Below are 25,230 nucleotides of genomic sequence, written 5' to 3'. Positions count from 1 at the left end.
TGGCCAAATATTTTCGTAACACAAGATATCAAAAGTCCGTCACATAGATGGATAGCAAGAGAGTAGTGTCAAGGCATTATTATCACAAGAATTGGTTGCGCCATAGGGTGTTAAAAGGATCATCGTTCCTTATCAACGAGGTAATTGTAATCAAGAGACAATTATATAAATAGAGTGGCAGATATAGGGGCGCAATAAGGTATTTAAAGGAAATTGCACGATAGGGTGGCATAATATGATGATGTGATGAAATAGCGATGGACAATTTTTTCACAATGGCATGGAAAGACAATATGAAGATCCATTGCATCATATGATGGTAAAGGATAAAAAAAAAAAAAAAAAAATCTCCCCATGGCATATCAATCAAAACGTTGCCTCAAAGAGGTCTTAGTATCAGCGGAAAATGTCAAGCAAAACAATCAAAACATGGGGGAAACAAAACAACGTATTCCACAACTATCACTCCTAGTCAATGTCGTTCATATCCTCCTCGGGGTCCTCATCCTCATAAACACCTTCCATGTCCAAATCATGTCCTCCCTCTTAAGGTTCCTCATCCTCGCTTGTTCCACCAGCATGTGGGGGCGGAGGAGTTATCGCACGCATGTCCTCCACATTTCTGTATGATCAACGGGTTAGACGTACGAGTCCGAAGCCTTGGTTTACTAGGGACACGATCAACATGCGGCTCCTTATCACAACGATATCTCCATCGACGGGCCTGACTCGGCGGATACTTGTGCGGTGGGGGACTGAGCGGCGGTCCGTCCCTCGTAGCTGCCATGGCGGGGAGTAGTACACCTAACAAGCCAATCATATCGCCTCGAGGCTTGTACTCGGGCGGACTGAACCACGTAAATGGTAACGCAGCTTGGGCAGTCCATTCACTCCAAGGAGAAGGCATGCTGTGGATAAGTCTCGAGATCCCCGCGTGATGGGTAGCTCCTCCATACGCGTATGCATCCATCCAGCGATCGTAGAATTCAGTGACGTAGGTCAGGAGAAAAGACTTTCCATCCCATTCAAAATCTTGTTAGGTTTCTACAGGAAAAACCTTGTTCTTCACGTAACGGTCTCGCATCGGTGCGTAATACCGGTTGGGCATCTACAAAAGGAAATCTCAGCATCAGCACAAGGTTCGAAAAAAAATCAATAGTGTTTGAGGGTTTTAAATGATGCTGAGAGTATGATGGATATGTATGTGTCGAACGATGGTGGTGTGAAGGTAGTATCATAAAAATAAATGGAATTTCATTTCTGCAACAAATGGTTCGTTTGTTTTCGCATTTTCGATAATTCGCAATTCGTTCTCGTAAGTCGTTCGCCTCGCATTCGGCATTTTATGCCTCCAAGTTCGATATCGTCACAAAATGTTCATTCACAACACGATTCTCAACTATGTATAGCAGCATGCTCATGTTCAATCTCATAAATGCCATTCATCATACAATCAAGCAATCATAATCATATAGAATTTCATTTATTCAACTTATAGCGGTCTTTAACATATAGTCACTTGCATAACAGCATTCATCATTCTTGCATAGTCGCAGTTAGAAATTTCACATTCATGCATATTCGTCATTTCATATTCCAAGAAAATCTCAAAATGTCACAACAATTTCCATTCATTTCAATTTCCAACATTTCATAACTCAAATTAGTATTCATCAAGATACTTATTACCTCATTCATCGTGGTTGAGCGGAGACGAGTCGTGGTGTTGAGCCTTCGATGATTATCAATTAATCAATTTACAAATTTTTAGACTTCGATTTAAAAGGACTCTTGGGTCCAGAGCGGAAAGAACTGAGGCTCTAATACCAACTGTAATAGCCCGACATTTTAAGGTATAATAAATACGGCGATTGCTACCTAGGCGGACATAAATGCAACAAGAGCGTAGGCTAGGGTTTCATTTATAGGGATTTGACCAGAGTAATGAACTATTAAAGCAATAAGTCAACGGCTTAATCAAGAAAAATCAATGAAGGATAGAATACCACATTAATGCTCAAAATGATAAGGGTTTGATAAATTCCAAAACGCATCATGTCTCGATATTCTAATCAATAATGAAATAGTTCAAAAACAACAATACTAAGTTTCATATTCAGCGGAAGCAACCAAGAGAAAAGTGAAGTCATGTATGAAGACACAACCCCACTCAATGTTTCAAGACGATCATATTATCATTCAATTTATTTGCTCAACACCGCCAACCGCTCGTCGCTGCTCAACCTGCATATAGGGAAAACACATGCAGGGCTGAGTATTTTAAACATACTCAGTTCACTCATGCCAAAACATTTTAATAGATATTCCATCCTTACCATAGTGAACTCGAGTTTGCATTTATAAAAGAATATCATCGAGTATCACAAAATAATTTCATAGACTGGCCAGTCAAACAATAGGGGTCGAAAATAAACATAGGGGTCGAAAATTTCATGGAATAAATAAGGAATAATCGCACTTTGGATTTAATTTGGATAATTATCCCAAGCAATAATTAAATCCAAGAAAAATAGAATTCCTTTCAAATAAATAGGAGGGGTCGAAAATTCCATTTAATTAAATAGTGATCCTATTTAATCTCACTCAACCCTTAAAACAATAATTCACCACAATATTATTTCGCCCCGCATCAAAATATTCACATAATCGCATCACAAAATCCTCCATTCTAATTTCACCTCCACGTCACCCTTTTCAACGACTTTGACCATTCCACGGCCACGTCATATTTTCCACAATATTGACTGTTCAATAGCCACGTCATAGAATCAACAAGTTTGACTATTCAACTCCATCTCAACTCTAAATCGCAATTAGGTCACAAGGACTCATGCAATAATTTACTCATAATTTAATCCAGATTTGTCATAGCATTAAAAGCATTTAATGCAAAAATTTTCACGTCTCAAAAATTAGGGTCCGAAAAAGTGGGGTGTTACAATAGAGGAGGCAAATATGTAGCCCCGTTTGAAGAGTTATGCAACGCAAGTGGTATAATTCATCAAACAACAACTCCATATTCACCAAAATCTAATGGTGTAGCAGAACGCAAAAATCGAACTCTAAAAGAGATGATGAATGCGTTGCTACTGAGTTCAGGATTACCACATAACATGTGGGGGGAGACTATCTTGACAGCCAACTATATCCTAAACAAAATTCTACTTAAAGGAAAAGACATCACTCCTTATGAGTTGTGGAAAGGAAGGAAACCATCCTACAAATACCTCAAAGTGTGGGGGTGTTTGACGAAGGTGATGGTTCCCCCGCCCAAGGAAGTCGCAATTGGACCTAAAACGGTTGATTGTATCTTCATTGGATATGCACTTAATAGTAGTGCATATAGATTTGTTGTTCACAAGTCTGAAATATCTACTATTACAGTAGGAACAACAATCGAGTCAAGGAATGCCGTATTTCTCGAAAATACATTTCCTTGCAAGGACAAGAAGTCCCAATCAATTCTGAGACTAGAATTGAAGATGAGGCCACTAGTTCTAAAACAGTGAATGAAGCCACTAGTTCTAAATCCGCGGATGAAGAGCCTAAATCGCGCAAGCGAGTGAGGCCTGATCCAAGTGATGCAGTATTAAGACGTGGTAGTAGGGTCTTTTTTTTACTCAGAACACCAAAAAACATTTGGTGACTACATTGCTTTTATGTTGGATGAAGAGCCAACGTCAATAAAAGTAGCCTTCGATGGCCCAGACGGGTTACATTGGAGAGAAGCTGTTCAAAGCGAAATTAATTCAATTTTGCTAAACCACACTTGGGTGTTGGTTGATTTGACCGAAGGTGCAAAATTTTTAGGGTGAAAATGAGTGCTTAAAAGAAAATTTAAGGCCGATGGAACAGTGGATAAGTATAAAGTCCGACTGGTTGTAAAGGGTTTTAAACAAAAGGAAGGAGTGGACGGATGGAGTATTAATTACCATTCAAACTCATTTATTCAATTAAAGACTTAATTGAATACATTCATATACCACCCAACAATATATAAACAAAGATGTACGCATTCTCACCTTCGATCCTCAGAATTGCATTCTCGCCTCTGCCGCTGCCTCCCCTTACCTATCGCCACCATCAACTGAACTGCTCGAAGATTTGATGGCAAAATGTTGCAGAGGCGCATGTAGAAGAATAAAGAAGAAATTAAGACGCTATACGGAGAAGATAGAGGAGTTATCGGAAATTGCAAAAGATGAAGCGTGGACGCAGAAGACATTGCAGCGGCATCGTCCGAAAAACGAATTACTAAGCATAAATCTTCATTGAGAATGAAAGGAGGGCGAATCAGTGAAGAATAGGATGATCAATAGAAGATAAAAAGCAGCGCTTTGATTCAGCGATTAAACATTTTTAGTTGTTTATTAATTTAGACCTTAAAAATTGGGCCTCATAATTAGATTTTCCTTAACAGACTAATGGCAATATTTTCTCATCGTTGGTGAGTGCATTTTTTAAGATTGGATTCTTCTCTCCAAATAAATAATAACATTATTTTTACTGCCCTAATTTGTGTGGGAATAGTGATATTTTTATCTATTTTTATTAATTTCGTCAATTAATTTTTTTTACCCTAATATTGTCATTTAATTGCATATTGCTATCTATTAATTATTTTAGTTGATTTTGGAAATATTCGATGCGTTGTTGATTTGTTATGGATTTGGAAATTGTTAGTATGTCTTGAATTTGTATAGGATTAGGTTTCCTAATTGGCATAGGATTATGTTTTCTAGGCATAGTCTATCTTTTGTGTGCGTATTTATATGGGAGTAGAGCACATAATTTTGTGATCTAACAGATCCAATCTTTATCTGAAAACCGCAGTCATAATACAATTTGTTCTCCGTTCTTGTCCGTGGATGTAGCCAACACAGCGTTGGTGAACCACGTAAATTCTGTGTCAATTTATGTTCTTTTGTTTTTCGATTCACAATTGCCCTATTTGTCATAACAAATTGGTATCAGAGCCTTGGTTTTCGAACTAGGGTTTTGAATTCCGCTGCGAGGGTTTTGTCTGGTAAATCGAGATGTCTGCTCTGAACGTGAAGGTTTAAAAATTCACCGGGAGAAATAGTTTTGGTTTATGGCAGATCAAGATACGATCTCTGCTGAAGCAGTATGGTTTGTGGGAGCCGCTCAAAACAAAGAAGGCTACGGAGGATGATAAGGAGTGGACAGCCCTAGATGAAAAGGCCCACTCGACCATCATATTGATCCTTTCTGACGATGTTATCATCGAAGTTGCGGATCAGGAGACGGCTGCTGCTCTTTAGGCAAAGTTGGAGAGTCTATACATGACGAAGTCTCTAACCAACAAGTTGCTTTTGAAGCAACCTTTGTTTCGGTTACGCATGCAGGAAGGTACTCCCCTTTGGGATCATCTGGAACATTTGAATAAAATTTTTCTAAATTTGTAAAATGTTGAAGTTAAAGTAGAAGACGAGGATGCTGCTTTAATTTTGCTTGTGTCTTTGCCTGAATCGTACGAAAATTTTGTTGAGTCTTTTATGACTGGCAAGGAAACTCTTTCGTTGGAGGATGTTCGATCTGCTCTCCACATCAGAGAGGATCGTCAACAGGCAACGAGTTTAGCCACAGAAGATCTGCCATCGGGATTATCTGTTATGGGTAAATGACAGAAGAAATTCGGACAGAAGAAGCATAACTCAAAAGGTTCAAAAGGTCCTAAAGGCCCTAAGCCAGATGACATCTGCAGATATTGTAAAGAACTAGGGCATTGGAAGGCTGATTGTCCAAGGATAAAAAATAAATTGGGCAAGAAGGAAGATGCTAACGGTTCCGCGACTGTGGCAGAAGCTGATGACACAAATTCGGAAGAAGAATTGGCCTTGGTTGCGGATAAACAACCACACTGTAATGAAGTGTGGATTTTGGATTCTGGAGCGTCATATCATCTCTGTCCTCACAGGGAGTATTTCAACACTTATGGGCAGATAGATGGAGGCAATGTTACCATGGCCAACAATGTTGTTTGCAAGGTGGTTGGCATCGGCTCAATCAAGATTATGACTCATGATGGATTCTTCTGCACCTTCAACGATGTTAGGCATGTTCCACAGATGAAGATGAATCTGATATCCCTGAGTACATTTGATAGTAAGGGGTTCAGTTTCAAAGGTGAGGGTGGAGTAATGCGTATTTTGAAAGGTTCGAAGGTGGTTCTGACAGCTTTGAAACGGGGTACCTTGTATGTTCTGAGAGGTTCCATCGTGGCAAATTCTGCTGATATTGCATCATCCGAGGTTGCAACCAAGGATATGACCAAGCTGTGGCATATGAGGCTCGGTCATATGGGAGAACGTGGCATGAGAATCATGTCGAATCGTGATTTTCTTTCGGGCCATAAGGTGCAGAAACTTGATTTATGCGAACACTGTGTGGAGAAGCTTCATCGCAGCAAGTTTCCAAAGGGGTGTTCATCGAACGAAGGGGACACTTGACTACATTCATATGGATTGTTGGGGTCCCTCACGTGTTGAGTCTATTGGAGGACACAAGTATTTTGTGTCGATGATTGATGACTACTCGAGAATGACTTGTGTGTTTATGATGAAACATAAAGATGAGGCATTCAAGAAGTTCAAAGAGTGGAAGACTCTAATTGAAAACCAGATTGGGAAGAAGATCAAGCGATTGAGAACAAATAACGGTCTGGAATTTTGTTCGTCTGAGTTCGATGAGTTCTGTAGGAGTGAAGGGATCATTCGCCATCACACTGTTAGACATACACCACAGTAGAATGGTGTGGCAGAACGCATGAATCAGACATTGTTTGAGATAGCTAGATGTATGCTCTTTCAGGCTGGTTTGACTAGGAAGTTTTGGGCAGAAGCAGTAAACATGACTTGTTATCTGATCAACCGTGGACCTCACACTGGCATTCACTGCAAGATACCGTACGGGGTATGGTCTGATTCACGAGCAGATTACTCTATGTTGAGAGTTTTTGGGAGTATTGTTTACTATCATGTGAGTGAAGGTAAATTGAAGCCAAGAGTTAAGAAAGGAGTATGTGTTGGTTATGGAGATGGAGTTAAGGGTAGGGGTGTCGAAACAGGTACCCGCGGGTACCCGCACCCGATTTCGACCAAAATATCAGTCCCGATACCCGTCCCGCACTGTGTTGGGTATAACCCGATACCCGAGTCGGGTATCCCGCACCCGACGTTGCGGGTACTCGACCCGACCCAAATTTTTTTGTAGTCTTAATAATTTTCTGATGTATTTGAAGCTGTAGATATTATGTTCAAAATGCAATGGAAAGAAGTTAGGAAAAAAAATGTTGGGGATGAAGAACCTTGCTGGATGTCGGATGAAGTATTCAAGCAAACATGATGGATGAAGTAAACTAACTTGCTAGAAAAAACACAAACAAAATAAAACTCATGCTTACCTGAACTAGCACCAGCGGTCGGAGTCATTGCTGTTGGCAGCCGATGCGTATGGTGGCGGTGGAAGTAGAAGAGAAGAGGGAAAAAGATAAAAGATAAAATAAAATAATCCTAATTAAAAAATTCACATGCACGGCTGAAGCTAAAAATCAATTCTGATTTGCATAATTAAATTAAACATTACCAAATTTTAATATTAAAAATCGGGTATCTCGGGACTAACGGGTATACCCGCTCGGGTACCGGGTCGGGTAGGAAATTATCCGATATCCGCTACCTATTTCGACACCCCTAGTTAAGGGGTACAGAATTTGGTCATCTTCAGAGGGTAGAATTATTCTCAGTCGGAATGTGGTGTTTGATGAAAATTCTATGCTTAACTCTACTGTGAAGTCTATTGCTACAGAGGATTTAGATGGTGTTGATGAACAGGTGGAGCTGCAAGTCACTCATGATGTGAGTGAATCACAACTCCAAGGTGGAGAAGATCAACACACTACTGCTGAAGCCGCTGATACTTCTAGTTCGGATGTTCATCCACAAGCTCGTCAGAGAAGCATCGCTATTGACAGAGCCAGGAAGGCAAATGTGAAGCCTCCGTTGAGGTATGGTTTTGAGGATATGATGGCATATGCATTGCAAGTTGCCAATTAGGTCGAAGATGAGCCTTCGGCAGATGAACCACCTACCTACAAGGAAGCTGTTTCGGGCAGTGAGTGTGCCAAGTGGCTCGCTGCAATGGAAGAAGAGATAGAATCACTTTTGAAGAACCTGACTTGGGAATTGGTTCCACGGCCTAAGTAGAGAAAGATTGTCACTTGCAAATGGATTTTCAAGAAGAAGGAAGGCACTACACCAGATTAGGGCATTAGATACAAGGCTCGTCTAGTTGCAAGAGGGTTCACGCAGAAGGAGGGGGTTGACTATAATGAGATTTTCTCACCAGTGGTTAGACACACTTCTATCAGAGTGTTACTTGCGATAGTTGCACATTATGGTTTGGAGCTTGAGCAACTAGATATGAAGACGACTTTCCTACACGGATTGCTTGAGGAGGATATCTACATGACTCAGCCAGAGGGATTTGTGGTTCCGGGCAAGGAGGATTATGTGTGCAAGTTGAAGAAGTCCTAGTATAGACTAAAGCAGTCTCCGAGGTAGTGGTATAAGAGGTTTGACAGTTACATGATCAAGCTGGGATTCAGCAGGAGTCCGTATGATTGTTGTGTCTATCACAACAAAGCTGATGATGGTTCTATGGTCTATCTTGTTCTATATGTGGATAATATGCTCATAGCTGCGAACTCGAAGTCTGAAGTACAGAAGTTGAAAGCTCAGTTTAGTGCTGAGTTTGATATGAAGGATTTGGGTGTTGCGAAGAAAATTCTGGGCATGGAGATTTCTAGAGATAGAGAAAAGAAGAAGCTTTCTCTGTCACAGAAGAGTTACATTGAGAAGATTTTGTCAAGATTTGGCATGTCTGCATCTAAGGCTATTGATACTCCAAGTGCCACAAACATTCATTTGTCATCTGATCATGCACCGAAATCCGAAGTTGAGGAGGAGTACATGTCTCGAGTCCTGTACTCTAATGCATTAGGGAGTTTGATGTACGCCATGGTCTGTACTAGGCCAGACATAGCGCATGTTGTCAGCGTTGTTAGTAGGTTCATGGGTAATCGTGGAAAGGAGCACTGGCAGGCTGTGAAGAGGATCTTTTGTTACTTGAGAGGTACGTCTGATGTTGGTCTCATTTATGGAGGTGATACTCACTGTTTAGTGACTGGCTATTCTGATTCTGACTACGCTGGAGATGTCGATAGTAGAAGATCTATGACCAGTTATGTTTTCACTCTTAGTGGTTCTGTTGTTAGTTGGAAAGCAACTTTGCAGGCTGCAGTTACTTTGTCTACTACTGAAGCAGAATATATGGCGTTGACAGAAGCTGCTAAAGAGGGAACATGGCTGCACGGGCTAGTTGGTGATCTTGGTTTACATCAAGATCAAGCTGTTGTGTTCTGTGACAGTCGGAGCGCTATTTGTTTAGCCAAGGATCAAGTCCATCATGAGAGGACTAAGCATATTAATGTGAGGTATCATTTTCTAAGAGATGAGAAGAGAATTGAGGTGAAGAAAGTAGGTACTGCTGATTGCTGATATGTTCACCAAGTCGGTCCCGCAGAGCAAGTTCCAATATTGTTTGGACTTGCTTAATGTCATGAGCTGTTAGTTGCCCGTGGAGGGAAAATCTGAGGCAAGAATGGAAAAGTTTGTTCGTCTGGTGTTATGATGATGCATCTGCAAGGGAGAATTCAAGTCAAGGTGGAGATTTGTTAGTATGCCTTGAATTTGTATAGGAGTAGGTTTCCTAATTAGGATATGATTATGTTTCCTAGGCCCAGTCTGTCTTTTGTGTGCCTATTTATATGGAAGTATAGCACATAATTCTGTGATCTGACAGATCCAATTTGTATCTGAAAACCGCAGTCATAATATAATTTGTTCTCCGTTCTTGTCCGTGGACGTAGCCAACACAAAGTTGGTGAACCACGTAAATTCTGTGTCTCTTTACGTTCTTTTGTTTCTCGATTCACAATTGCCCTATTTGTCATAACAGAAATCATAATTCTAACTATTTGTATTACAAAATTAAAGAGAAGTAGTGATTATTGAGATTTGGCTAACCGGGTATAATCAAATTCAGTTCATTTAAAAAAAACCTACTTCAACTCAAATTTTATTTTAACGAAATTTGAATTATATGGACCAGGTGGTCTGGCTTTTAAAAAATAAAACAAAATTGAATAAGAATTATATTTATAATATTAATTTTATTAACATAATAATTTAATTATTATTTTTAAAATAATATATATATATATATTGTTTATGTATGACTACTTTCTTTATAGTAGAGATCCAACCATATTCCAATCAACATGTGTATCCGTATTACTTTATTTCAAAATTCTTTTAATTTTACTTATTTAATAATATAAGTTTTGGAGATATTTACAACGATGCCATTTAGAATTAAAATTTATAATTTAATTAAAATGAATATTTAGCAACTTCTAGAGAAAATAAGTTTCCATCATTATGGTGCAATTGCACACGAATCGGCAGCAACAATACAAAATCAATTGATTCAAATTCTTTATTATTACTAATAGATTATAACGTGAAAGGTCAAACAATTTGTAACTCATTTTTGTAACTCATTTCTTATTAATTCATAACAAATAATATTTTAAATTCACTAAGAATATGAAAAGCTACCAGTTTTCTATAAATTTGACTTGTACAACAATGATTTACTGAAATGGAACAACGAAATTTGATTCGACCTTGTTCTACAAAATAATTGAGTTCTACCAAGCAAAGAAGCTTGAAGAATTGATAGAAATTCATTCTTGCTAGGGGCAACTTCAACAATACTTCAACTCATTGTTGAGATTGAATTAGTTCTAACCATTCTGCAAAAGGTATCCTATTTCATTTTTTTTGCTATTTTTGTACATTATCTATGTTTATTATGTTGAACTATAGCCCTAATCTCAAATATGTTTTTTTTCTAATGTTGCAAATTTCATTTACACTATTGCTTCTTTGTTTGTTGAATAGAGAAAGGGAGAGAAGTACCTGATTGAGTTGGCCGACGAGTAAAGCTTGTATAGGAAGATGTTTGTTGTCCCAAAAAATGACATAAATATTTGGCGAAGAAGATGAGAATGGAAGCTTTTTTTGCAAGGTTACATCGGCTAATAAAGTTATCGAATGTTCACATATGCACAAATGAGTTAGAATTATAAACGTGTATAATTGTATAATTAGTGACTAATTATATGAATAGATTCCTTCTTGGAAATATAAGTAATGTTACGGGCGTCTTTAAGCACTTTCTTGATATGAGCATATAAACAGATTTACAGCCAAGATTCAGGTAAAAAAACCTCTACTATCTGTAAGGATTATCATGTAGGCCGACCCAATGTAAGATATCAAATACAGATCTAAAACCCCCAAAATAGAATAAGTGATCAACAAAGTAAAACTGAACTGGGACAGCGAGAAAATTTTATTGATATTTGGCTCATTTGTTGGTCATGATGCGTATATTTTAAAGTTAAGGGTTTAGGATTTAGGTTTCAAGGTTTGAGTTTTTTTGTATAGGGTCATGATAAGTCGTATTCTAAGCCTTGGTCACTGGTCAGTATGTCGTAAAATGCATGTATTATCTGCAAAACAGTTGCTCAAGTGTGCAGGATTAAGGAATCCAAGTCAGTAGGAGACGATTCAGGCGACGCAAGTGAAAAGAGCGCTAGAAGGGTGGAATACTGACTAGGATGCATGCCAGAGAAAAGGCTCGAGATGGAGAAGAATGATAGCTGGGATGACCATTAACAAGGGCAGAAAAGTCAAATCGTGATGGAATTATACCCTAAAAGCAAGGGCAAGCCTCCATATAAAAGAAGCCACTTGGAGAGAGAGAAAACAAACTCGGGTCATTCAATTTTCACACTTAGTAGAATTCTCTCTAGTAGATCAGTCTTTCAGCATTATCCAGTCTCTCGTTCCTCGCCACAGCTATGGTCACTTGACGTCCAAGAATCTGCCGAAGAAATAATCATTCTATCGTTCCAGCCAGTTTGTCGTAGTAGTATAGCAGTATCGCCGCCCGGAGTGGAAAAACAATCGTTATTTGCTTTCTAGTTTAAATCTTTACTTGCTTTCTTCGTTGGATCTGTTGCAAACATTTATATTTGGTGCCTTTTGAATTACTTGGTGAAGATCCAAACGTTTAAGTTATGATATTTCAATTTCGAATGTCTCTTTGGTTTGAGTTTGCTTCATTCTGCCTAGGAAAGTTAGATTTAGTTATCGCTTTTAATTTTTAAGTGCGTGCATGTATTTTCCTTCGAGTAGGCTAGATCTGAAGTTGTGATCGAAATTTGTAGTTATGTCCCAGTTTAAGTTTGCGTGCATGAGTTTCATGTTCTGCGCTGTGATCACCACCTTGCATGTTAGTCAGTAGAGGTAATCTGTAGTTTTAGCTGTTCATCTTTAGTTAAACATTTTAATTAATGGATCGTGAGTTTGAATTTATGAATCTGAGTTTAGTCATGGAGTTTGTGTTCATATGATTTCTGTTAATACTTGGTGAAGATGAAAACATCAAAATCAACTTTTGCCTTGGACCACTTTTGCTTTTTAGTTACTTTTGCTTTTGTCTCCTACTTTTCAGTTGTACCTTCCAGACCTGTCAGAAAGTCACCCAGCCACTGATACGCTCGGATTTTGCACTGTTTTAAGTCCATTATTTGGTCCGTTGTTGATGTCAAAGTCACTCTACACGTCCATTATTTGCATATATTGTCTATTTTGGTATTTTGACGTGTTTTGTGAGAAATGTGCATAAATGAGCCGAAAAAGGGAGCCAAAACGCCAAGTTTGGGAATCTGGAGTCAGACGGCGACCGCCGCTGATGTGTGCGGCGACCGCCGGCGTCCGGCCACCGCCGGAAGTTGTGCGGCGGTCCGCCGCCGAAGGAACAGACTCTCTGGAATCCAACGCGGCGACCGCCGGCCAAAGTGCGGCGGCCCGCCGGAAAAAGGCGGCGAATCCGAGAAGCCCCAGATTTGCGCCCAGTTTTACCATATTTTGGAGATTTTTTTCTTCTACAACAAGGCATGACTTTCCCTATAAATAAGGCCCCAAGCTTCATCAAAAAGAGAACTTCTAATTGCAAAATACTTCATAGAGATCCTAGAGTACTTCATTGGTGCAAGGAGATGGAGAAGGATTTCAAGAACATCAAGAACGACAAGGATTCAACCCACGGGTTTTATTTGCTTTAGTTTTATGTTCAAATTGTCTTCCCTTCAATCTATGTTTTTAGCTTATTCAATTATGTGTAACTAAACTCATAGGATTCTAGGGATGTGTTAGTAACGACTTTGGTTATACAAATTCCTTTTTCTATTTAATATCCGTTTTGTTTTTACTTTGTTTCTTCCCTAAGTAGTTTTGATGCTGCATGATTGAGTGACACAATCGTGTATGATTTAATATAACTTGCTTCATAACTGTGACAGAGTTCTAGCGAGTTAGATTCACTTAGTAGACACTACAGTTAGCTTCCCTTAAAACGACACTGTTAATTGAGAGTGAGGACTTTTCAAGGGTCTTAGGAGCTTTTTGGAGTTACGTGTTAGGATTGACAACTCTAATCTTGTAATCAACGTTTGTATCGCATGAGCATAAGCTAGGTGACTCGTCCTTTCAGAGTATAAACTGTGTTAGGGTATTGTAGTTGGAATTTTGTATAACCATAACTATGAACACACATCCCTGGGATTCCCTTATCTCTATTGTCTTCCTCTTGATTTATCTGCTTTTAGTTGATCTATGCTCTTATTTTTTTCAGTTTTTCAAAAGTTCTCAAAACCTAATTGTTTTTCCAAATAGTATTTGAATCTTAGTAGAGGATAGACACTTTGTGTTCGTCTTCCCCGTGTTTGATATCCGATACTAACCATTAGCTATACTATATAGTGCTAGTCAAAAGTGCATCAGCCACCAGATTTACCCTGTTTTCTAAGTTTCCTCTTTTAGTAACTGTTTACTTTTCACATGTCTCTGAGATACCTTTTCCCCTACTTTCACGAACACAACCACATGTTTGTCATTTTCACGCCTACTAGTCAGTAGAGTACCATCTTTATTTCTCGCCTAGGTAGAATCCCAACCCCAAAAGCGTGGTAGCTAACCAAACACCCAGGAATATGACCGCAGTTATCTGGACGTGTCCATCCCTGTGGGATTCGACCCTTACCTCCACTATACTAGCCAGTAGAAGTGGGTTGAGGAAATTTATTTGATACCAGGTTTCGGTTGTCGTGCCAACGACTCAGCTAGGTTGGGAATCTTATCCTGATCAGTTGGATACACCCCTGCATTTGTACACCCGACCGAAAAACCTAATCCATCAGGTCACTATATTGCTATGAAATGAAGCTCGATTAGGAAATGTCTCACCAGTGCAATCTTAAATTATAGAATTTGATAAGCAATATCTTAAGTCTCATTATGAGAAGTGGTATTTATACATTCTTTAATTTTTGTTTTGTTTTGTGTGATGTAAATTTGCTTTATTTTTTAGTTTGTTGTATATATTTATGATTATAGATTTTAAATGATAATATTGTTTATCATTTTATAATAATTATTTAATAATGTAAAATAAATGTTATAAAAATAAAATGGATCATGCATCGCACTTATTTATTTGGTTTAATATTATTAATTAATAACAACTATACTAATTTTAAATTATGTATAATTTAAAAGTAATAAAACATCTAATAATAAGTTAATTGAAGATATATCATACAAAATACAGTAAAATGATTTAAATATTTACATGAAAAATACTTTCATTAAATAATAAATTAATAGATGATATACATTTCAAAATTAATCTTATCACATTTAAAATATTCAGATAATAAGAGAACTCACCTTGTCTCATAATTAAATATTCATAAATTTGCCAACCTTACAATTTTCTATGTAATCATTCAATTCCAATATTTAGCAAATCGAGAGTATAATTAATGTTATAATTAATGTTTTAAAATTTATGACTGTTTTAATTAGTTTAGTAAGGCCAGTTTATGCGTGTGTGTTTATATACAAAGTTTATTCTTTAAATATTTAATAATTTTCATTATCAGTTTTTAATTGTTTTTTTTACATTTATTGGTAATAGTGTTTCATTATTGAATTATATACTCCTTCGTCCGTGAAATATTGTCCAGTTTTATTATTTCGGTCCGTCCACAAAATGTTGTTTACTTTGCTTTTTTTCCATTTTGGTAAATGTCTCCACTTTCCACTAACTCATTACACTCACATTCTATTATAAAACCAATATATAAATGTGAGACCTACAATCTACTTATTTTTCTTCACATTTCTTAAAACTCGTGTCGAGTCAAACATAGACAACATTTTGCAGACTGAGGAAGTATATTTTTAGTTATATATTGTGATGTGTGTTTGCAGTTTAGTTTTTGCAATATGTAAAAGATTTTTATTACTAATATTTATGGATTAATTATAATAAATGACATTTCATTTTATATTTATGCTACATAATTATTTGGTATTATATAGATTTTAAATAAAAATATAATGTGTCGTACATAGCACGGGTGAGATACTAATAAAATCACAGTAAGTCAAACGTATACACGTCATAGTCTGTCAAACGAAATGTATACCCGAAAAAGCTTGATTAGTGACCAACAAGGAAGTAAGATTCAAAATACTCAAAATGTAGCACACCCACTATTGTTATGAATTACTTCTTCCGTCCCTGAAAATTTGTCCCATTTTTCCATTTCCGTATGTCCCTCAAAATTTGTCCAATTTCACTTTTGCCATTTTTGGTAGTGGACCTCATATTCCATTCACTCATTTTTACTCATATTTTATTATAAAATTAATATATATAAAAGTAGGACCCACAATCCACTAACTTTTTTCAACTCACTTTTCATTAAATTTCTTAAAACCTGTGTCGGGTTAAAGTGAGACAAATTTTGGTGGACGGAGGTAGTATCAAATAGTAAAAAATGACATGTACTTACTCATACTCACAGTTTCACTTTATGTGATGTTTTGTTTAACTTATTCATTATGTATTTTATACTCTCTTATTATATATGAGGATTTGTTTTAGGCATAATATTTAAATAAATAATATTTATTAAATTTAATGGGGTAAATAAAGTATGAGAGATGAAAAAGTAGGGGGAATAAAGAGAGAATAAAGTAAAAAAGAAGAAATAAAATAAGAAAGATAAAGGTTTTGCTCTTTAACCAAAAAAAGAAATCAATCACTTATGGTGGGAAACCTTAAATGGAAAGTTGATCGCTTATAGAGAGAGCAAGGGAGTATTAACTAGGGCTGGGAAAAATACTGAAATACCGAAATACCGGCCTTATCATACCGAAAAAATACCAAAATACTCCAATTTACGGTACATCGTAATTTTCGGTAAGGTATAATACCTTATCGAAAGATTTCGATAAGGTAATGGTATGAATTTTCATATAGCGCGGTATATCGCTATGTATCGAAATTCGGTATATACCATAAATTGAGGTATATACTGTAAAATATAAATATAATTATATATAAAATAATTTTTATATATTTTTAAATTATAAACTCTATTGTTAAATTTATATAATTATAAATAAAATATATTTAATATACTTTTTAAATTATAAAATATAAATAATATTATAAAAACTCAAATTATCTATTTTCATTGATGTTGAAAGTCAGGTATACTGCAATAGTACGATATACCTAATTATATATAAAACACTTTTTATATATTTTTAAATTATAAACTCTATTGTTAAATTTATATAATTATAAATAAAATATATTTAATATACTTTTTAAATTATAAAATATAAATTATGTTATAAAAACACAAATTATCTATTTTCATCTATTTTCATTGATGTTGAAAGTCAAGTATACTGCAAAAGTACGGTATACCTAATTATATATAAAACACTTTTTATATATTTTTAAATTATAAACTCTATTGTTAAATACAATATATTTATTATACTTTTTAAATTATAAAATATAAATAATATTATAAAAACTCAAATTATTTATTTTCATTGATGTTGAAAGTCAGGTGTACTGCAAAAGTACGGTATACCTAACTTCGGTATGGTATATCGAAAATAAGGTAAGGTATCAATATGGAAATTTGTCATACCGAACATAAGGTATACCGAAAACTTTAGTAAGGTACATGTATGATTTTTTCGCATATCGAATTTACAGTAAGGTATATGGTATGGTGGTTTCGGTTAGGTATATCGTACCTACCCACCTCTAGACTATTAACTATATGTACTTTCCATCATGGGTGGACCTACATGCAATGAGGGAGGGGCTTTAGCCCTTAATTAATCCAGGTTTTTAATTTTTTTCCATTATAAAAATTTAAAATTTATTCATATTTTGCACTACCTCCGTCCTTGAAAGTTTGACATATTTTACCATTTCGGTTTGTCCCTGAAAGTTTGACATACTTCACTTTTATCATTTTTAGTAGTGGATCTCATATTCCACTAACTCATTCTTACTCACATTTTATTATAAAACTAATACTTTAAAAGTATGACTCACATCCCACCAACTTTTTTAACTCACTCTCCATTACATTTCTTAAAACCCTTGCCGGATCAAAGTGTGTCAATATTTAGAGGACAGAGGTAGTACATATTAGTATATAAAAGCCCTAACAATAATTTAAATAAGCTGAAAATTTAGTTTAAAATAAAATTTTGAAAATTTAGCCCCTATTTATGTTCATTTCTACGTCCACCCTATAATACAGCTTATAGCAACATATAACCAATAGAGAACATAGCACCATGTATTCCGTGTAATACATATATCAGTTCAGAATCGTAACATCACATGATTCACATATTTATCACATCATATATGTAAGCCCCAACAGTAAGCACATAACTTCATTATAATTTAAATTCCCACATATCATCTCAAAAAGAGATCTAGCATTTGAACAGAAGAGTAAGCTACCTTGATAATGAGCTTTTTTAGGCTAGTCGATCTTTTATCTTTCTAAAATACTCGATGGTCTTGTTCCTTGATCGAATAAACAAGACTCACACAATGCAAAAGACAATTAGTCTATCAATATTTGTTTTTAAGTACTTAAATCCTTTTTACTGTAATGTTTTACTTTCTGTAACTTAGGCACTTAGGTATTCAGTCATAGAGACTAACTGGCCATTATTTTTTTAAGTTTAACTCAAACATTATTAAGTATTGATATCAAAAACTCTAGTTGATACACAGATCAATTTTTTTTATACTAAACTATATTAACTCTTTATTTAATTTTAAAATTTCCCATTAGGTCATGCTAACTTTTTTTCTCTTTTGTGTTTTCCGTTCCCGTTTTTGTTGTATTCCAGGTATGAATCATATAAATGAAATATGCTAATTAATCTTAATCGTTTTCTACAGTGGTGGTAAACGAAATATACTGATCAAGTGTGAGATGAAAGAAACAGATACTGATTATACAAATTAGCAAATAAGTATCCACATAATGCAAAACAAAGTAAACAATCATGCAATATCAGTATTCAGAACATGCAATATGAACAAAAAACAGATAAATAAATCAAGTAATGGCATTTACCACCACTGTAATGTTATCTGTACTTCAAAATAGGGGTGGGAATTCGGTCGGTACGGTTCCGACCGAACCGATTAGTCGGTTAATCGACTCCCATTTTTCACGAAATTCAGAACCGAAACCGAACTATGTCGGTTCGGTTCCTCAAGGAACCGATCGGTTCGGTCTTCGGTTCCAACAAAGGAACCGAACTCAAGTGCAATATAATACATTAAGTAATAAGTCGTGAAATTAAAAGGACAAAAAGTCAAAAACCATGATTCCATTCCATCATCAAAAACCAAAATTCCAAGAAAGTTTACAAAACTAAACCCAAAACCAAATAAACCAACATCATTCATCAAACTAACTTTTACTTTTCTAAAACAATAATAATAAAACTAAAATAAATATATAAAAATTAAATATTTAGAAAATAACGGTTATTCAGTTCTAACCTTTCAGTTTTCGGTTAGAACCGTAACCGAGATTAGCTTAAACTTAATAACTGGAACCGAACCTTAACCTTATATTTTCGGTTCTCGGTTAACTGAAAACCGAAAAAATAAGGCTCGGTTCTTGGTTAACCAAGAACCGAGAACCGTTTCCCCAGGCCTACTTCAAAATGCAATAATCCCTCCGTTCCATAGTAATTGAGTCATTTTGTCATTTTGATACGTTCCATAGTAGTGGAGTCATTTCTTTTTTTAGTAAAAGTCAACCTATTTGTTTTCTGTTACTTTATACTCTCTTCATCTCACTACCTTTTTCATTTCCTACTTTATTCTTCCTTTACTTATCCAACTTAGCACAATTTTTCTTAAATTGAGTACCAAAAAGAAACGCCCTCACTACTGTGGAGCGGAGGAAGTATATTTTAAGTGACTAAAAGTCATTTTTAGTCCTAATTATATGATGATTTTAAAATTTTGGTCCAGAACATTATCTTTTGAATTATTGCATTCTGAACAAATGCAAACGCTCCAGATTTAGTACATTTTGTACGGAGCCATAAAAAATTAGCGATCAACGCTAGTGGGTTTGGACTAACAACTTTTAATTAGAATATTTAAATTATTTAAAAAATAATATATTTAGCTTTTCAATCAAATAAAAAAATGTACTCCCCCGTCCATCGAAGATGACTCACTTTCCTATTTTGTTTTTCCAATAAAGATCATTACTAAATTTGGAAACACATTTTATCTCTACTTTATTCCCTCTTTTTTATTTTACTCTGTCCATTTAACACACAAAATAAAGTTGCATAAAATCTTTTGCCGTGCAAGGAAGTGGTCATCTTCCTTGGGACGGAGGTAGTATCCGCCACCTGGAAGAATAGGGAGAAATGTAAGTTTTGTGTCTCACATATGTGACATGTGATAAAAGTCTAAATAAAATTGAATTTTAGTATAATATAAATATTTGGTATCAGACACATTTTACCCTAATTAATTGACTAACAATTAATTAATTAAATAATCATATTATATTTTTCCAAAGAGAATATATATATGAATATATGTGTGTGCCGTTGATCGTCATTAATTGGCAAAGATTGAATGCATAGTCTTTATGTAATGAATATTTCATTCCCTTGGCTATTAAGGAAAGAAACGTGCATACATATTATTATTATGATTTGATTGTGATCAATTATCTTCTTGATCAATAAGAAACACATATATTGATTATTTTAATAGTCTCTTTGATGGAAAGGGCTAATGTTTTAGAATTAGAGTTTGTCCTCTCTCTGCCTATAAATACAAGTGTGGAATCCCATCAAATCACACACATTAAGAGAACACATAAACGAAGGAAAGAGAGAGAAACAAATCCTTGGAGTTGCGCCACTACGCCGGAAAAGGTTCAAGGAAATCGTCTCCTCCTTCCCCAATCGCTTCCGCTATGGATCGCCAAAGTATATCTCGATCTTATTATGCTTATGGTTTACGTGAAATACATATTGTTGAAGATCTTGCTTTATTTATATTCAATTATGTATTCTTGAATATATGATGATAAATAATGTCCAATATGTGGTATCAGAGCATGGTTGAGAACCCATGTATTTTCGTATTAATGAAAACCATACTTTTTGAATTTATTTTTGAAAAATTGTTGTGATTGATTCGACTGTTATTAAAACATACTCAAGCATATTATGACTTCAAATTTTAGTTAATTGTGTATTACGTATTTATGAATTCAATGTGCGTTAGGCTCCTTTGCACCCTAAGTGTCCTATTTCCTTCTTAATCTCAGTCCTTGGATCCTTGAATTGGATGGTTGTGATCAATGCATTATTAGTCTATAATGTTGCATTATTAGCCGTTGTGAATTATTAGAATGAAAATGTGCATTATTAGTCTATAATGTTGCATTATTAGCCGCTGTGCATTATTAGAATGAAAATGTGCATTATTAAATGACACGTGACATTAATCTAACCGTCAGATGACAAAATCGTGGGGCTAGGATTAAGAAGGAAAAAAGACAAAAGATATGAAAATGATTTGAATACATCCCTATATATATATATATATATATATATATATGCATCTTACTATTTGAAGTTTTATGCTTTGATTCGGAAATTCTTTATAGAAAATTGTATCTTTATGAATATTTAATTTGATTCATATAACTTGGTTATGAATTTTATCAGTAAATTACTTTGTCAACTAAAGGTTGTTTATTTTGTGATTATACTTGGGCCATGTTTGGTCGACGAGAAAGTAAAGTTGGCAAGGAAAATGATTCCTGGGAAAATGAATCTCGAGAATATGATTCCTGGTAACTTTACTTTCCTGTGTTTGGAAAATATCAAGATTTTAAATTTATATTTAATTTAAACACCAAACTAAAAATACACTTATTATTTTATTTATAAAAAAGAATAATTGTAACGCCCCGAATTTTTGTGCGCTTACTTTTGGACAGGAAATTCAAGTTTAAGTGCTACTGTTATATAAGTGAAACAACATATGGAATTTACGTACATATAAATATGTATTTGGGAATACACGCCTATGTGGTACATATCGAGACTTTTTACATCACATTGCAGAATGAAAATGCTACAATTAATACTTTTTAAAGAGCTCAAGAATCAAGGATATGCTAACAACAAATGAATGGAAATGAGGATTTAATGGGAATAAGTACAACTTCTTTACAAAGGTCACTCTACATCATCAAACCAAAATTAGCAAAGAGATAACTACAAATCTTCATTGAGGATCCTCTCTACACACATCTCGATTCTTGATCCCCACTCCATGCCAAGGAGTCAATTAGTAGTCTCCTAGAGATAGCGTGAGTTGTCTCTTAACCTGCCAAGGAAATTCCCAAAAATAGTTAGATTTCTTCTTCAACAAAAACCAAGGGAAAATGTTATTCAAGGAAATGGTAAGGAGCCATTTAAAGATTTTGCAAGAGTGTTTGCAAGGAGACAAGGAATGAGATATCACAAATCTTCCCAAAGTAGATGTAATGACAATTGGATAAAGAATGATGAGTCATCCCCTTAATCTAAAGAGTGAAAAGTCCTTTTCTACAACATGGTTAATTAAGGAACTTGATCACCAAGCATAACACCTTCCAAGACTTTCACCAAGAAGGTAAGGAAGCCTTTATCAAGATTCAAAAAGAGAGATGAACAATTAGCTCAAAAGGGAATTTGGTATCTTCCCCAACAAGCCAAAAGAGTTGGCTATATAAAGAGCCATACCACACCTCTTGCTTCACCTTTTTACCACTTAGAAACTTCTCGGCAAAGAGTAGCAAGGAATGAGAGGAGAGGGAGGAAGCTCTTGAGCTGCCCAACAATTAAGGAATCACCAAAGCAAGGTAATTCTCCCCAACATCCTTTACGTAAATAACATTCATATAGATTTCGACATAGCAAGCTATAGATGAGAACTTAGAACCATAGATGCCCAAAATTTGGAAAGATCAGTAGCAAGGATTTTAGAGCAACAAACATAGTTAGCCTCAATTACTTAAGCAAATGACAAATGCTTTGAAGATGATAATTCCAGTGAGCTCTCAAGAATTTAGAAAAAATAGTAGAAGGCTTTCTTTAGCAATCACCTAGCATCAAGTAATAAACTTTCAAGAACTAGTATAAGCTAAGTAGGAAGACTTAGCTTAGTGCTAGAAGCTGTTCGGCGAGAGGCTCGACGGAGGAGGCGAGCGGCAGGGAGCAGCGACAGCGGCAAGGACAGCCGCTGGACGCCAGCTCGACGGAGGCAGTAATGTCGCCGAAGATATCTCTGCTGTCACGAGAGGCAGCTGAGGCGGCGCTGGATTCGATCGCCTCTGATCCGATGGAGAGATCGGAGGATGGTTACGGAGTCGCCGAGGGAGAGAGGAAACTCAGCTGTGAACGAGAAACAGAGAGAGAAGACCGATGGGAATCACCGGCGATAGGGAGCGCCGGCGATTCGATCGGTGATGGACGGCCGACGGTGGTGGAGTTGGACGGCGAGAGTGAGCTCGACGGGAGCCGGAGACGGCATGAATCGCCGGTGAGAGGCGCTGCCGGAGCAGCAGCGCACCGACGACACGAGGGTGACGGCGATTTCGCCGGTGAGAATGGGAGAGTGCCGCTGATCTCTAAATTAGGGATTTGATTTTAAGAAAGGTGTTTGGAGGAGGAAGTACCGATGGAAATGTGAGTATATTTGGCTGCTCCTTTTATTAAATAAAGTGGATTCCTTAGTGGATTAATTAGGATTGGGGCCTGACAATTTAATTTAGCTTGGGCCTAAATAATTAAACGGAGTGCTGGAATGTTGCTATTTAATTGTTGGTTTGGGCTTTAACAAGTTGAGTGGAGAATAAAATGTACTCAAGAGAATTTAAGTAATAGTGGGCCAAGAGTTTTGCTTGTTGGACTGTTGCAACTAATTGGAAGTGGGCCGAGATATTTTAAAGGGGAATGGAGCATGGACCAAGATTAGTAATTGGGCCAAGAATTATTTATGTTGGATCGGATTTAATTTAAGGACTTGAGTTGGAGCTCAATCAATTAATTCCCGAATAAATTACTAAGTTTCCGAAGATGGAAAATATTGAAATTGGAGAAGCGAATGAACGGCCTTAAGAAAATTCAAAGAAAGGATTTAGAGAGGGATTTTCCATGAATCCATACTGTAGTAAATAAATACCCAAGTGATTATCTTTGAGAAAATAGAGATTTCCCCGAAATTAGTGAAGTGAATAATCAAACCTTATGAAGTAGTGAAGCCCGAGGTAGGATTAAGAAAATCCTATAAGCCGAGACTAAGATATAGGTGTTATCCAATAGGATGCATGCATTGTTTTCTCATGAGAAATATTTCAAGTACTAATTAGCATGCTACGCTATTTATTTTCAAAGGATATTTTGCTCGAGGGCAAAGTGAGGCCAACACGAGAGTTTTTATTTGGAGATAAGCATATCAGGTGGGCTTTCTTTTAATATCCAGCACTATAGTGTGGATATAAAGCAAATACTTTGAAGTTATGAAAAATCATTTTTCTCAAAATGGAGCAGTGATTTTTTTTAAAGTTGTTGTCATGCCATATAATGTTTGTTTTGAGGCCTATCTGTTGGGGTTGTAGCCCGCGGGTTTTGGCGATGCCAACCCGAGTTTAACGAATTCGGTTCCCAATAGGACCGCAAATCCTGTTCAGAATAACGTGCACGCAAGCCGTGAGCCATCAGCAGTTGGCCGGCGATGTGTCCGCTGAAGGTGGCCACCTTCACGGTACACGATTCTCAGATAAGGCGAGGATCCAAAAGAACTTAGATTGATCAATCGAACTTTTAGCTCACACAAAGAATTTAGTATGCTCGGGCCTTTTAAGAAAAACCCCTGTGTGATACTGTGGATGGATGACAACTATATATTGTATGTTTTGTTTTCGGCATGTGTCCACTGAGTACTCCTGTACTCAGCCCTGCATGTATTTATAAATGTGCAGATTTAAGCAAGGGGGCGGAGGCGTGCTGATCAGAGTCGATGCTACTTAAGAAAATAAGTGTGGATCTCTCGACGCTTCGTGTCTTCATACGCGAAGTCGTTCTCTGGACTTTTTCCGCTACAGTTTGTTAAGAGAGAATAGTAAACTCTCAACATCGAAACTTTGATTCATTTTGATGAAATGCTATTGTCATTTGAATCCTTGTATTTGAATACTTGGATCCTATCTTATGATATTGTTAGACTTTTCAATGTGCAAGTTCCATTTCCATTTCTTCCTAATTCCTTTAAATCCTTTTATTAGTCGCGATTTACCCGCTTTCGCTATCTTTAGCAAAATGCGGTCGTGACAATAATAATATAAAATTCTTAATAAACTATTAATTACAAATAATAATAATTATATTATTATATTTATTATTACAATGGATAGTTTAAATATGGATTATCTATCATAATATAAAATAATACATATAATTATAGTTTGAAATATTATACTCATTTATAATAATAATAATGATAATAATAATAATAATAATTATTAGTATTATAATTGTAATATAT

At 35.9% G+C, this 25,230-nt stretch overlaps 1 long non-coding RNA gene across 1 annotated transcript; it reads left to right on the top strand.

The window, feature by feature from the left end:
• The first annotated feature begins 21,711 nt into the window (after positions 1–21,711).
• LOC125223306 (uncharacterized) lies at positions 21,712–24,918 on the top strand. Its single transcript, XR_016135578.1, has 2 exons — positions 21,712–24,145; positions 24,668–24,918. It is a non-coding gene; the product is annotated as an uncharacterized LOC125223306 (long non-coding RNA).
• The last annotated feature ends 312 nt before the right edge of the window (positions 24,919–25,230 follow it).

The sequence above is a fragment of the Salvia hispanica genome, chromosome 1 (assembly GCF_029641045.1).
Source record: "Salvia hispanica isolate PSC_SH4W2 chromosome 1, Shi_PSC_v1, whole genome shotgun sequence".
Taxonomy (NCBI): domain Eukaryota; kingdom Viridiplantae; phylum Streptophyta; class Magnoliopsida; order Lamiales; family Lamiaceae; genus Salvia; species Salvia hispanica.
The sequence above is the reverse complement of the archived record's forward strand: the minus strand, read 5'-3'. Positions and strand labels throughout refer to the sequence as shown.